At 47.2% G+C, this 13,738-nt stretch overlaps 1 protein-coding gene across 2 annotated transcripts in view; it reads right to left on the reverse strand.

Moving 5' to 3' along the window:
• The window catches only part of NPLOC4 (NPL4 homolog, ubiquitin recognition factor), a 652,620-nt gene that overhangs the window by 448,614 nt on the left and 190,268 nt on the right, over positions 1-13,738 (reverse strand). The gene's annotated exons all lie outside the window — the stretch shown is intronic.

A 13,738-nucleotide genomic window follows, 5' to 3' on the forward strand; every position in this document is an offset into this window, starting at 1 on the left:
TTGGGCATAATGTAGATGCCCGAGGCCATCGATCCCAGGAGAGAGGACACTTGCCTGGCTGTGGGACTGTGATTGTCCAGTAGAAGACGACACTTCAGGAGCATGGATGACAACCTCTCCTCCGGACGACACACGTTTGCCTGTGTACCTGGGAAGCGCCCAGGTAATGAATCCGTTGGGAAGGGTTGAGTACTGCCTTTTTGAATTTGACCTGCAACCCCAATGAGTTCATCAGGTTGAGACAGAAAAAAAGATGGTTCTGAAGCAGAGCCGGAGTGGAACTTTTTAGCAGCCAATCGTCTAGATAGGGATAGACGAAGATCTTCCGCCTGCGGAGAAAAGCAGCCACCATACCAATGCACTTGGAGAATGTCTGTGGTGCGGATTTGAGGCCAAACGGAAGCAATCGATACTGGTAGTGATGGCGTCCGATCTGAAACCTGAGAAACTTTCGGTGCTTTACTGAGACAGGTATGTGAAAGTAAGCGTCCTGCAGGTCGATGGCGCACATCCAGTCTCCCTGATGAAGATGCGGGAAGATCTGGTGCAGGGTTAGCATGCGGAATTTTTCTCTTCTGATGAATCTGTTCAGTAGTCGTAGGTCTAGAATGGGCCTGTATTCTTTGACTACTCCTCTTTTTTGGACAAGAAAATAGCGGAGTAGACTCCTTGATTTCCCTGCATGGAAGGGACCTCCTCTATGGCCTTCTTCTTGAGGAGGACAGAGACTTCGTCCTGTAGCAGTTGACTGTGGAATCGGGGAAGGTGCTTTTTTGAGGGAGGGCTTGCGGAGGAGGGGACTTGAACCTCAGCAAGTAACCATGCTGCACAATACTCAGCACCCATCTGTCCTTTGTTATGGATCTCCACTCTTCCAGATGATGAGAAACACTCCCTCCCACCGGACTGGCGAACAGTTGCGGAGGAAGCAAGAGCTAAGGGCTTGGGAGGCTGCTTGGAGACAGACTGCTGCTTGTTAATGTTGCCTCCGCCTCTGCCAGGGCGTCTCTGCTAAAATTGGGTTTTCTGCTGTGTTTGGGATGACCATTGAGGGGTTTGAACTCCCTGCTGGTAAGGTCGCTTGTCCCCCTGACGAAAGCGCTTTTTAAATTCTTTACGCTTCTCCAAACCCACTGCCTTAACAGTGTCCATTTCCGATTTCATTTTGGTCATCTCATCGTGTGAACCAAAGAGAGACATACCATTAAAGGGGAGGTTCAAGATATTCTGGCGGAGCCACGCCGAACGCCGTGAGCAGATTCCATGGGAGTAGCCATGGGCCGCGAGGTCAGAAGCATCTGCTGCGGCACTAATGACCTGGTTGGCAACGAGCCCTCCCTCCTGCAGGATTTCGACGAAGTCCTGTCGGTCTTCCTTAGGAAGCTTCTCCATGAAGCGAGTGAAGGAGTTCCAGAGGGACCTATCGTACCTCCCGAGTAGAGCAGAGGCACTGGCCACCTTCATATATGAAGATGAGGTGTTGCATACCTTCCTGCCAAACGAATCCATGAGTTTGCTGTCCTTTTCTGGGGGTACCGAGGATGAGGTGGAGGCCGAATGAGGCTTCATGGCAGCCGCCACGATAACTGAATCAGCTGGTGGATCCGATTGGAGGAACAAGGGGTCCTCTGCGGGAGCCTTGTACTTTTAGATGGAACAGAACCTACCATTGCAGGCGTGAGGAAGGTAGCCATCGCCGGTTCAATGTAGCCAGGCACAAGAGGCAGCAGAGGTCTGGGCGCTGTCCGGTGATGAAGGGTATCAATGATCATAGAGGTGAGTACCACAGGAGTATGCAGAGAGATGCTAAGCTTCTTTGCTCCCCTGCCCAGCACATCTGTAAAAGTTGCGATGTCATCAATAGGTGAGACTCGTGAGGGAGGAGTAGAGAAGAAGGTCGGAGAAGAGTCCCAGACCTTAGACCTTGTAGAAGAGGACCAAGTTGGAGATCTTGTGCGTCCTCTCTTAGGGGACCTGTCGCGATGACGGCTGTGCCGACCCCTGGATCTAGACCGATGTCTAGACGGTGATCTTGGCCTGGGGGATGGTCTTGGCTTGACAGGCGTTCTTGGCCGTGATGGAGAGCGTGATGTGGCAGGAGATCTTGGTCTGGATGAGGGTCGTGGCCTCCGAGGAGGAGACTTAGATGGTCTGACTGGAGTACTTGTCCTTGGACCAGACGGTGAGAATGCGCGGGAGTAATCCGAGCCCAGACTACTGCGACCGCCCGATACAGCCCCCTGAGGACGGTGAGATGACACACTGCGTGATCTGTCCGCAAATCTGGGAGAAACTTCTGGAGAGATCTCCACGATGTTCAACCCAGTAGATGAAGATCTGTCTCCTGATGACCTGGACCCAGGTGACTCCATAACCACCGTGACCTGTTCCCTCGACGGCGAAAGCTTCGACGTCGAAGACGTTTGTGTGACCAATGGCGTCGAGCATTGATGCTCTCGACATCGATCATCCACACCGTGGTGACCTAAACTGCGATCTTCGGCGTCGAGTCGGTGACCTCGATTTTCCTCAGCGTCGGGTCGACGGCGAACCTCCATGGCTTTGTTTCTACGACGACCTTCGACGTCGTGTCGACGACGACCTCCTTCGACGGCGTGTCGACGGCGACCCTTCCTGACGTCGCCTAGACGTAGACCTCCTCAACGTCGAATGGTGGGATCTTGAACACCCTCTCGACGGCGGCACGGCAGCCGGCGGCGATCTGGAAGCCGTCATAACGCTCGGCGCTGACCCCCTTGAGGGCGGCGGAGAGTGTCTCGACGTCGACGGAAGCCTCGACGTTGATGGAGACTTCGACATACCAGCAGCCACAGACTTCGAGCCCGGTGTGTGGCGTCTCGACGCTGACTTACTTGGCTGCGGCGGACACTCTCGACGTCGCGATGGTGATCCAGAAGAGCGTCTGGGCCTCTTCGACGGCAACTTCGACTGTGATCTTCGTCCTCCCTTCCTGTTTCGGAGGCAGGAGATGCGGAACGTCAACGTTTTTGGCCATGCTTGCTTGAAGAAGACGTCCTGGGGCCTCCATGGCCACCAACCTGATGACTTTTGTCTTTCTCCAACATGGTATAAAGTCTGATACGTTCTCTGTCACGAAGGGTTCACCTAGATAACTTCGGACAGTGGTGGCACTGGTCAGGGTCGTGTGCAGATGGAAGGCACACGATGCACACGGAGTGTGGATCAGCCAGTGCCATCTTCTTGTCACAAGAAAGACACTTCCGGAATAAAGCAGGCATTCTGACAGAAAATTTTAGTGGAATACCACAAAAAAACCAAAGCAGAAGCCTTAATAAACAAGAAGATGTCGAATTTTCTGAAAAAATTCACTCAAAATAACAATTTCAGTCAAAAACTGAAGAGCTCAAGCTCCAGGATCCTCACAGAAGGAGCCGGAAAAAAGAAATGACCAAACTGCTACCTATGGTGCATCATGGGAGCAGGGGGTCGCCTTCAGGTCTTAAAGGCACGGTACCCCTACTCTAATGCCTTAAAGGCAAGGTGTCAGTCTTTCTTTGTTTCTTTATACTCTACTGCAGCATACTGGCAAATGCCTGCAATTACAGGTTTTCCTATGGCAATAAAGCATTGTTGTATGCAAATGTTTACTGCTCTCTTTCTTCCTTAGGGGTTGGGAGAGTACTACTGAGTGTATGCTAATTCATGTAATGTTGCGGCAGATTTGTCAGTTGGGAAATGTTTTAGGCGGCAAATATATGTATATATATATATATATATATATATGCGTGTATATATATATATATATGCGTGTATATATATATATATATATATATATGTGTGTGTATATATATATATATATATATATATATATATATATATATATATATATATATTTATTTATGTCAAGTCAAGTCAAGTCATAAAATTTGTATAGCGCACTACATACCCAGAGGGTTTCAAGGCGCTTAGGAAGGGGAGGAGGATTATTTGTCAAATATCCACGTTTTAAGCTGCTTTCTGAACGCTAGGTGATTCTGGGTGAGGCGAAGGTAGGCGGGGAGTGAGTTCCATGTTTTGGCAGCCAAGTATGAAAAGGATCTGCCTCCCATGGTGGTCTTGTTGATGCGAGGTACAGTGGCGAAGGCTTGGCTGGAAGAGCGAAGTTGGCGGGAGGGGGTGTAGAAGGACAGTCGAGAGTTGAGGCAATCTGGACCGATGTCGTAGAGTGATTTGTGTGCGTGGGTAAGCAGTCGGAAAGTGATCCTCTTATTGACGGGTAGCCAGTGGAGGTCTTTAAGGTGACCAGAGATGTGTTCGTTTCGTGGGATGTCTAATATGAGCCTGGCTGAGGCGTTTTGGATTCGTTGTAGTTTCTTCTGGAGTTTAGCGGTGGTACCTGCGTAGAGGGTGTTTCCGTAGTCCAGTCGGCTCGTGACTAGAGCGTGGGTGACTGTTTTCCTTGTCTCGGAGGGGATCCAGCGAAATGTTTTTCTGAGCATGCGAAGAATGTTAAAGCAGGAAGAGGATACGGCGTTGACTTGTCTGTTCATTGAGAGTGAAGAATCCAGGATGACGCCAAGGTTCCGTGCGTGGTCTGTCGGGATGGGTGCTTTTCCGAGGGCTTCCGGCCACCAGGAGTCGTCCCATGCAGAGGGGGATGAACCTAAGATGAGCACTTCTGTTTTGTCTGAATTCAGTTTCAGACGGCTTTGTTTCATCCATTCGGCAACTTCTTTCATTCCTTCGTGTAGGTTAGTTTTGGCGGTGCTGGGGTCATTGGTGAGAGAAAGGATCAGTTGAGTGTCGTCCGCGTAAGAGATGATGTTGAGGTTGTGTTGGCGTGCGATGGCCGCGAGGGGGCTCATGTATACGTTGAAGAGGGTGGGACTGAGTGAGGATCCTTGAGGTACGCCGCAGATGACTTCAGAGGCCTCGGACTTGAATGGAGGAAGGCGGACTCTCTGGGTTCTTCCGGTGAGGAACGAGGTGATCCATTCAAGTGCTTTTCCTTGAATTCCGATGTTATTGAGGCGTTGTAGAAGGGTGCTGTGGCAGACTGTATCGAATGCTGCAGAGAGGTCGAGGAGGATGAGGGCGACTGTGTCTCCATTGTCCAGTAGAGTTCGAATGTCGTCTGTTGCTGCGATGAGGGCGGTCTCAGTGCTGTGCTTTGCTCGGAAGCCAGATTGTGAGGGGTCGAGGGATTTGTTGGCTTCGAGGAAGGCGGCGAGCTGGTTGTTGACGGCTTTCTCGATGACTTTGGCCGGGAATGGAAGAAGCGAGATGGGGCGGTAATTTTTGAGTTCGGTGGGGTCCGCTGTTGGTTTTTTCAGAAGGGCGGTGAGTTCAGCGTGTTTCCAGTCTTCTGGCAAGGTAGCGGAGTTGAAGGAGCAGTTGATGACGTCTCGGAGGTGCGGTGCTATGACGGAGTCTGCTTTGTTGAAGATGTGGTGAGGGCATGGGTCTGTGGGGGATCCTGAGTGGATGGAATTCATCAGGCGGATGGTGTCCTCAGTGGAGATTGGGTTCCAGGCGTTAAGGGTGTTCACGGGGGGAAGATGGTCAGCAGATGGTAGGGTGGGTTGGTCTCCGGGTTGGTTGTCGAAGCTGTTGTGGATGTCTGCAATCTTGTTGTGGAAAAAGGAGGCTAGGGAGTCGCAGAGGGTTTGAGAGGGGGTGATGTCGTTGGAGTTGGCCGAGGGATTGGAAAATTCCTTGACGATGTTGAAAAGTTCCTTGCTGTTGTGGGCGTTGTTGTCGAGTCGATCCTTGAATGTTGTTTTCTTGGCTTTTCGGATCAGTTGGTGGTGGGTGCGGGTGGCGCTTTTGAAGGCGTCCTTGGTGCTGGGGGTTGGGTCTTTTTTCCAGGCCTTTTCAAGGGAGCGGCAGAGTTTCTTGGACTTCTTGAGATCATCGTTGAACCATGAGGCTTTCTTGCCGCAAGATTTGCTTTGACGTTTTTTCAGTGGAGCTAAGGTGTCGGCGGTGTTGGATAACCATAGGGTGAGGTTGGCGGCGGCTTCGTTGGCGTTAGAAGAGAGGGCTGGGGAGTTTCGAAGGAGCGATGCGGAGATTTGGTCCGTGGTGATTTTGTTCCAGTTTCTTTGCAGGGTAGGTTGGGAGTGGTTGATGGGTTTCGGCTTGTTGTAGGTGAAGTGAACGCAGCTGTGGTCAGTCCATAGGAGATCCGTAGTGTGGCTGAAGGAGACATGATTGCTGGATGTGAAGATGGGGTCGAGTGTGTGACCTGCGATGTGGGTGGGGGAAGTGACTAGTTGTTTAAGTCCGAGGTTGGCGAGGTTGTCCACGAGGGTGGCGGTGTTGTGGTCGTTTATCTTTTCAAGGTGAAAGTTGAGGTCTCCCAGAAGAATATAGTCTTTGGAGGGGAGCGCGTGTGGAGAGATGAAGTCCGTGATGTCTTCACTGAATTTTGCGCGGGGTCCTGGTGGTCTGTAGAGGAGAGTGCCTCTGAGTGTTGTTTTGGGGTCGATGTGGATCTGGAAGTGAAGGTGTTCGGAGTTGGCGAGGTTGGCGTCAGAGCTGGTTGAGATGCGGATAGATTTCTTATGGACGATAGCGATTCCTCCTCCTGTGTGGCTGGTACGGTCTTTGCGGGTGATCTTATAGTCTTCAGGGATGGCAATGGTGATGTCTGGTGCGGAGGAAGCATTCATCCATGTTTCCGTAAGGAAGGCGACGTCTGGAGAGAAGGTGTCTAGTAGGTTCCATAGGTCAATGGCGTGCCTGTGCACCGATCGGGTGTTGAGAAGGATGCATTGTAGGTGGTTGGAGTCGGGAATCTGTGGTGTGGTCGTAGCGGAGATGTTGTCGGTGCCGCTGAATTTGCAGGAGTAGCAGGAGAAAGGTCCATGGGTGTGTCCAGGAGCGGCTTGGACGCAGGTGGGGACGCGACCGGGGTTAAGGGCTAGGAGGGTGGCGGCGTCGTAGGTAGTGCGGGAGGACTGGGCATTTATATGTATTTTCTATATGCTCCGGGATCCCGCACATGGGCGGGGATTATTCATAGATTATGACTATCGATGAGTATCCCCTGGATGAGAATTAATGTTTCACTGATCAGTAGGAGTCTGGTGGAGCCCCTGTAAGGATGGTCTTCATGGTATCCGAGATTTCGACAGTGAAGATGGTAAGATGCAAGATCAAGCTTCGTTCATCGGCTGTGATGGGAAGTTGAGTTGCAACTATGATGGAGTCCAGTTGAGGGTTGAAGCTGCTGTAAATGGAGGTAATTTTCTTGTAGAAGAATTCCAAGAGCTTGTTTCAAAGGTCTTGTGAGGGGGTGATGTCTCTATAGGCAGCAGAAGGTGCGGTGAAATCTTTGATGATGGCGGAGATTTCCTTGCTGCTGTTAGTGCCGACACTGAATCAATCGCTTGGTGTTCCGTATCTGCTGGAGGTAGCATCTTAGGGCTGATTTGAAGATGTCTTTGCTGTGGTGTCTTGACTGATTATCCATTTGTGCTCAAGTAGCATTCAAAGGCATTTCATCAGCCCAAGTTCTTCTGTGTTCCAGCTGAACTGTGTTCCGCACATGAGGTGTTCCATTTAGCTGGTGGGAGTGTCCGTGTAGGTGTTGCAGTTGATGGGATCTTTGAAAATGATGGTGACTCCACCTTCAGGATTGTAATGATATTTGGTGCCAAAGTTGGGGTTAGCCATGTTTCCCTGAAGAAGAGAATGCCTGCAAGAGAGGGGAATGGGGGCAACTCTGGGAGCTCCCAACGGGGGCTCAATTTGTGAAGGTCCTGGGAGCAGGGGGGCACAGTCAGTTGTCGTGGACCTATGCCTGGGAGCTCGGGAGCAGAAGGTTTTGGTCATCTGGGCCCATGCGTCAAAGGCACTCATGGTTCTCAGTTAGACCGGGGAGGAGGGAGGGGGGGGGGGGGCAAAACAGGACAGCTGGGCAACTCTTGGTGCTGGCCTCTGCAATGCTGATGTCCCACGTTGTCTGGTCGGAACTGGACTTCAAGCTTTGGTTGCTGCAAGGGGTCCAGTACCCTGGGTACTGGTGCAGGGAGGCTCCGGTTGGTCCTGGCATCTTCACACTTGGTGGGGAGACAGACTCCCCCCCCCCCCCCCCCAGAGCACAGTGACCTTCTCCGGGCAGCAGCTGCATCTGTGGACTCGGTGGTCAGCAAATCAGCAAACCAAACGTTGTGGCCGGTGAGTGCAGGTTGCAATGATGTGGCTCTACCACTTAAAACGAGATGCTGACGGCTTGGCAAAGTGCTGGAGAACCTCTGAGGCTGCACAGCTGCAGGACGAGTCAATTTTTCATGATTGTTGGGACAGGAGCAGGCTGGCAGGATTTGGTGCCAAAGTCCACCACCAGCCTGCAGTTCTCTCCGCTTCGGCTCTTCTTGGTCATTCTTCCTTTTTCAAGGGAATCTGAGTTCCTGGTGCGAGGGGATCCACCTAAATACTCAATTTAGGGGCATTAAGAGTGCAAGGTAGTACCCAGTGGGCTACCTATCCCTGGGCGACGATTACCCATATATGATCATTTTCTGTGGGGAGTGGGTATACCTTTGATCCAGAGTTCCTAGTTTCTTCAAAACAAGCTGGTGAAACCCTTCTTTGACAGTCCACTTTAGGCGGCCTACCTTAGGGGTGTGCTCAGCCTGTAAGTGTGACACGTCTCTTGACTAGCTAATTTTCCTGCCTGCTGTGGTGTCAAATGGGCCGCAGGATGAGGGTGGCATCTCCCAGGCATGGGAGAAACCAGGCTTGTATATCAAACGCGGCAGGGGCTTTGAAGCCCCTGGCCTTGATATGCTAAATCGCTACCCATCCTGCTGGAGCCATCCTCCAAAGCAAGCATTGTTCCTGTCCTCTGAGAGCACAGTCTCTCACCTCCAGGGGGTCAGAAATTCAACTGTGGTGGCAGGCTGGTCGATAACAGTCAGCCAGCACACTAGAGGACTGGTAGGGTTTCAGGAGGCCCCTCTTAGGTGCCCTATGGGTGCATTTTATAATAAATCCAACACTGGCATAAGTGTGGATTGATTAAGATGCGGTGTTTGATACCAAACACCATAGGTTTCAGTGAAGTCATTATGAAGCTGGATAACTCATAATGACCAGTGCCAAGTATATACCTTAAGACTGCTTCCCAATTCACTTGCAATATCTAGTAATCGAACTAGAAGTCACAGGGGCATATCTTATCATGCAGATATGTCCTCATATGTAATATAATGCACCCTGCCTTAGGGCTCTTCAGGCCTGCTGTAGGGGTGACTTACATATAGTGCATGCAGTGTACTTTGGCTTTGTACATTTTTTTGTAAATGTACAGATTTAAATTAAGTGTGCTGGATCACTCTGTTTATGATATTGTGTATCTCGGGAGATTTAGGGGCACTGAATCTCCGGTCCTTAGGACCTTGTTCATTTTGATAGAAACTACTCCACTAAGGATAGGTGCAATCTGTCTTTGCCTCAATCCCCTTTCAATTTGTATTGTAGTTCTCCAAGTACGGTTACAATGGAAGAATAGGTCAACAAGCATTTGAAATTATGAAAATGTACCATGCTGTTGACCACAAAAGTGAAACAACCACATAGAGTGTTGTATGCTTTACCTTATGACCTTCCTAATACTATACTTGTATAGAGTACAGTGTGTCCTCTAAAATAAATATTTTTAGTTTTTGGGATGGCCAAGACTGTCCATAAATAATGTATGATGCATAACGGAATAGGTGTGGTCTATGATAGATCAATATGCAACAAAAGACCTTGGAAAATGGAGGCCATTAGGAATTCTTGGGATGCTTTTTGATATGAAGGTATATTTAAACAGACATTTATCCATATAAAGAGATGAATGCTTTCTTTCATTAGTCTTAAATGTGCTGCCACCAATGTAACGGTTTTGCTAAAGGAGCATGGGTCAATGTGAGGAACTTACACTGGAAGTGCTCCTTACCCATTAGGACCATGAGAACCTTCTGGTGTTCCGGAGATACTGAAGTATGCCTTCTAAAGATTAATAGCATGCATCTAACCCACTTAATGGAGTTAGTAAAGAGCTAGCTGTCTAAATGTCTTCTGTTGCATCAATTTCTGTGCATTTTTATAATCTAGTATGACTTTGGGAAATAAATGACCCTTCAAGAGCACCTCTCAGCTTCTTTTCAAAAAAGACTTTTGACAATGTTTTCTAGTTAATTCTAATAAAGTTAGGATGACAGTTGTTTGTGGAATTACCAAAGTGGGAACACATTTTCTTCTCCAAGTCTACATCTTTCAATGTTCCTGCTTTCATCCTGTGCATTTCGGCATCTTTATAACGCAAAGAGAATTTCTACTAATGGGAAGTTAAAAATTTGTTGTAATCGGTCTAGCTTCAGAATTTTCAGCTGCACTAACATTTTCAAAGTCAAACCATGGCAGCACTGCAGCTTTGAAGTCTGAAGAAGTCGCTTAGTGTTGATAATCTGATTGGAGATCAAAGGGCCTCATCGATAATTTTTTTGAAGTCCTCTCTCTATGGAGGCTTTCAGCAAATCATTGCAATGATTCCCTGAAAGATTTGCTGTTACGCCCTGAGAGAGCTGAAACACTTCTAGCCTTCATAAAGGTGGCAGCCAAACCAGATGCTTTTCTCTACACTTCATCTAGAAAACTGTTGATGAGGAAGAAACAAAGCCACGTCTCTTTCTGGCACAAGCCACAATTATCAACATTGGCTGAGCATCTGTCCTGAGGAAAAGTGGGTCTTGATCAGGAGGCCGATAATTGTTCAGTATTGCAGTGTTGTTGTTCAACTGCCAGTTCTGTTATTCCTAAAACTAAAAGTAAGATTGGGTTCACTGATGAAAAAGGCCGCAAAGTTTCAACAACAATAGAGTATTTGATCAAGGGGTAGAAATAGAAAAGCTCAGTTTTGCTTTTTGCAGTTTTGCTGTTGCTGTAGTGAGAATGGCTGGAAAAGGACTGGTGATTCGCTGTCCAGAGGAGAGACAGCCAAGGTCAGAAAACAGGTTGTTACATCCATAGTGGTGTCCCCATTAGAGTTTGTGCTATGATCCAGAGTACACAAATTAAGATACGTTTTTGATCTTTTCTGAGAATGACATTTACCAGCAGGTCCACTTCTAGGTGTGAGGCCTCTCGAAGAGGAGTGGTGCTACATCTTGGGAAGTTCTTGTGTACGGCTAAAGAACCCTGTCCCTTTCTGCTTTTGGGTAGTACGCCTTCTGTGTGGTGGCGACTTCTTAGAAGTGGCAGAATGCAGTTGTCAGAGAGGAACATCACAAACATAGGTGTCTTTTGTACTGATACAGAATAAGCTGGAGAAATCTCAGCGTCTGAAGAGGAAGTAGTAATCTTGCAGGTAGCTTAAGGTGTACTGATTTTAAAGGTGGAGTCTGTATTGAATATTTTACTACATGTCCCAGGACATTGTTCATCGCAGAACAAGGAGTGGGAGGAAAAGAAGGCCCCTGGGAAATCCTTGGGGCTACATAGCTTTACCGCCATTCCTACAGCGCGGAACGTTGGATATAACTGTCGAGGGAGCTGCCTGTACCTGAACACCGTGCATCGCAGAACAAGGGGCGGCAGGAGGAGCCCGTGGGAAATTTTTCGCACTACATAAAACGACCGTGATGACCATGATTCTCCTGGACTTAATGGAATTTCCATACCAGCCCTTTTGATGAAAACTTACTAATCTCCCATAACCTAAGGGATTACAAAATCTTCTAGACAAATTCATGAATTTTTGCAATAAAAAGAGTTTAGACGTGAATACCCTAAAAACAAAGAACATGAACTTCAAACCCCATAAATTGTTTAGAGGAAGTTATAGCATGAAGGGAACTATACTGCAGAAGGTGGATAACTTCAACTATTTAGGCATTAGAGTAAATAAATCCTTATCCTGGTCTTTGCAATTACACAAAAATAGTACCATCTAGCCACACAGCGCCTCTGCAGGTCTAACACGGTGTAAAAAAACTACTCCTGGACATGTATCGCCAGCTGTTGAGATATATTGAGCCAAAGTTCAGAGTGCAGCCCTGTATGGAGCAGAAATTTGGGAAATGTGAAATTGAAAGAATAGACGTCAAACAAAATGTATTTTTTAAGTAGCTGTTTAGCCTACCCCAAAGCACACCCTTAGTTCCTTTATCTTATGACGTAGGGTTTAAACATATTAGTAATAAGACAGCCCTAAGGCCATTTTATTTTTGGATCAGACTGTAGACTATTCCTGAATTCCAAACATACAAAAGAGCCTTAATCGAGATCTTAAGACACAAAAAATGTATATTCCAACATATTGTTTTCACAACCCAAATAAATAGTTTTCAAGCGTTAGGTATGTACTCATTATGGAGCGAAGACTTCAACTATAAATGGCAGATCAAGGGTAACCGCAAAGGCGGTGTTTTGGCTGTACACAAATGAGCAACATTATAGAAGTAGCAGTCCTGATAGCCCTATGGCAACATTCCTATCACATAAGTGCTCCCTTGCCTTTGAACAGCACTATATGGATGCAATTAGCTCTTACCAAGCTAGAACTTTATATATTAGGCTCAGGGAGGAATCCCTCCAGATAGGCCAATTCCAATGCAAATGGAAGCCACCATCTGAGATCCAAGCATGTTATCCTCGATGTGGGGATACTATATAAGACTTCGACTATTTGCTATTTTTCTTCCCTCTGTATAAAAGAGCTAGAAGTATTTGGATTAAACCACTTTGCATTAATCTTGGAATTAGGCAATATTCAGTAGCCTCCAGGATATTAAGGACAAACAGTGATCCTCAAATTGGTTTTAACTGTAAGTAGATAGATACTTATACGAAATTTGTATAAAAAGAAAGCGGCTGGGATATTTATGCTAAAGGTTTTTAGGTTTTCCTTGTGGCCAGCATGGTCATAGCTACTCGTTTTTAGGGACTTTTAAACTTTTTTTTATAGTTTAAATAAATTATTTCAGAAATTATTCAGGAAACATTGTAATAGCTTTTTATCTTTGAATTGTGACTTGGGACAATATAAAAACAGTCGATCTGCAGATTCTGTAGGGGTACAACCACATGAAAGTGGTCATCCTGTAGGTAATATGTTGGATGGGTTCGCAACATCATCTTTGAAAGCTAGCAGGTGGCATACCTACCAGACCGCAACATTGAAGAGAATCCTGATGTTTCACTCTTACCGATCACTTCTTTGATTTTCCTACGTGCAGATCCTCAAAAAAGGGCTTAATGACTCTTGATGGAGGAAGAAATCTCGCCCAGAGGAACTCCTGATGAATGAGAGCATTTCACAGCAGTTTCCTGACGCTTCCTGACTGTCACTGAATGCCCTGTAAGACATTCTATCTGCTGGTGGGAGAGACGAGGTGGGAGTGTCTACTTCATCTTATTTCGTCACTGAGAAGTGATGCTTCAAAGTGAAGGCATCACAAGGCAAAAAGAGTAAAACATCCACTCACTTCTTAGCTTTATTTTTCCCCTATTAATAGAGTTTGTGAAAGATGATAATTTGTGCCAATTCGATCTTAAATTTAAATGAACAAATAAATTGAATTTCACCAAGAGTCTGCTTCCAAGTTTTTAGTTAAAAAATGGTCTCATTCATCAAAATAGAGTTAATGTATTTCCACATACGCAGGAGTATTCAGGATTATCAGAGAAGATACCAAGATGGCGAATAAGAGTCCTGTCTAATCCATAGCATTTTGTTTCTCTGGCACTCAAACAAAATTTG

The sequence above is a fragment of the Lissotriton helveticus genome, chromosome 7 (genome assembly GCF_964261635.1).
Source record: "Lissotriton helveticus chromosome 7, aLisHel1.1, whole genome shotgun sequence".
Classification (NCBI taxonomy): Eukaryota; Metazoa; Chordata; class Amphibia; order Caudata; family Salamandridae; genus Lissotriton; species Lissotriton helveticus.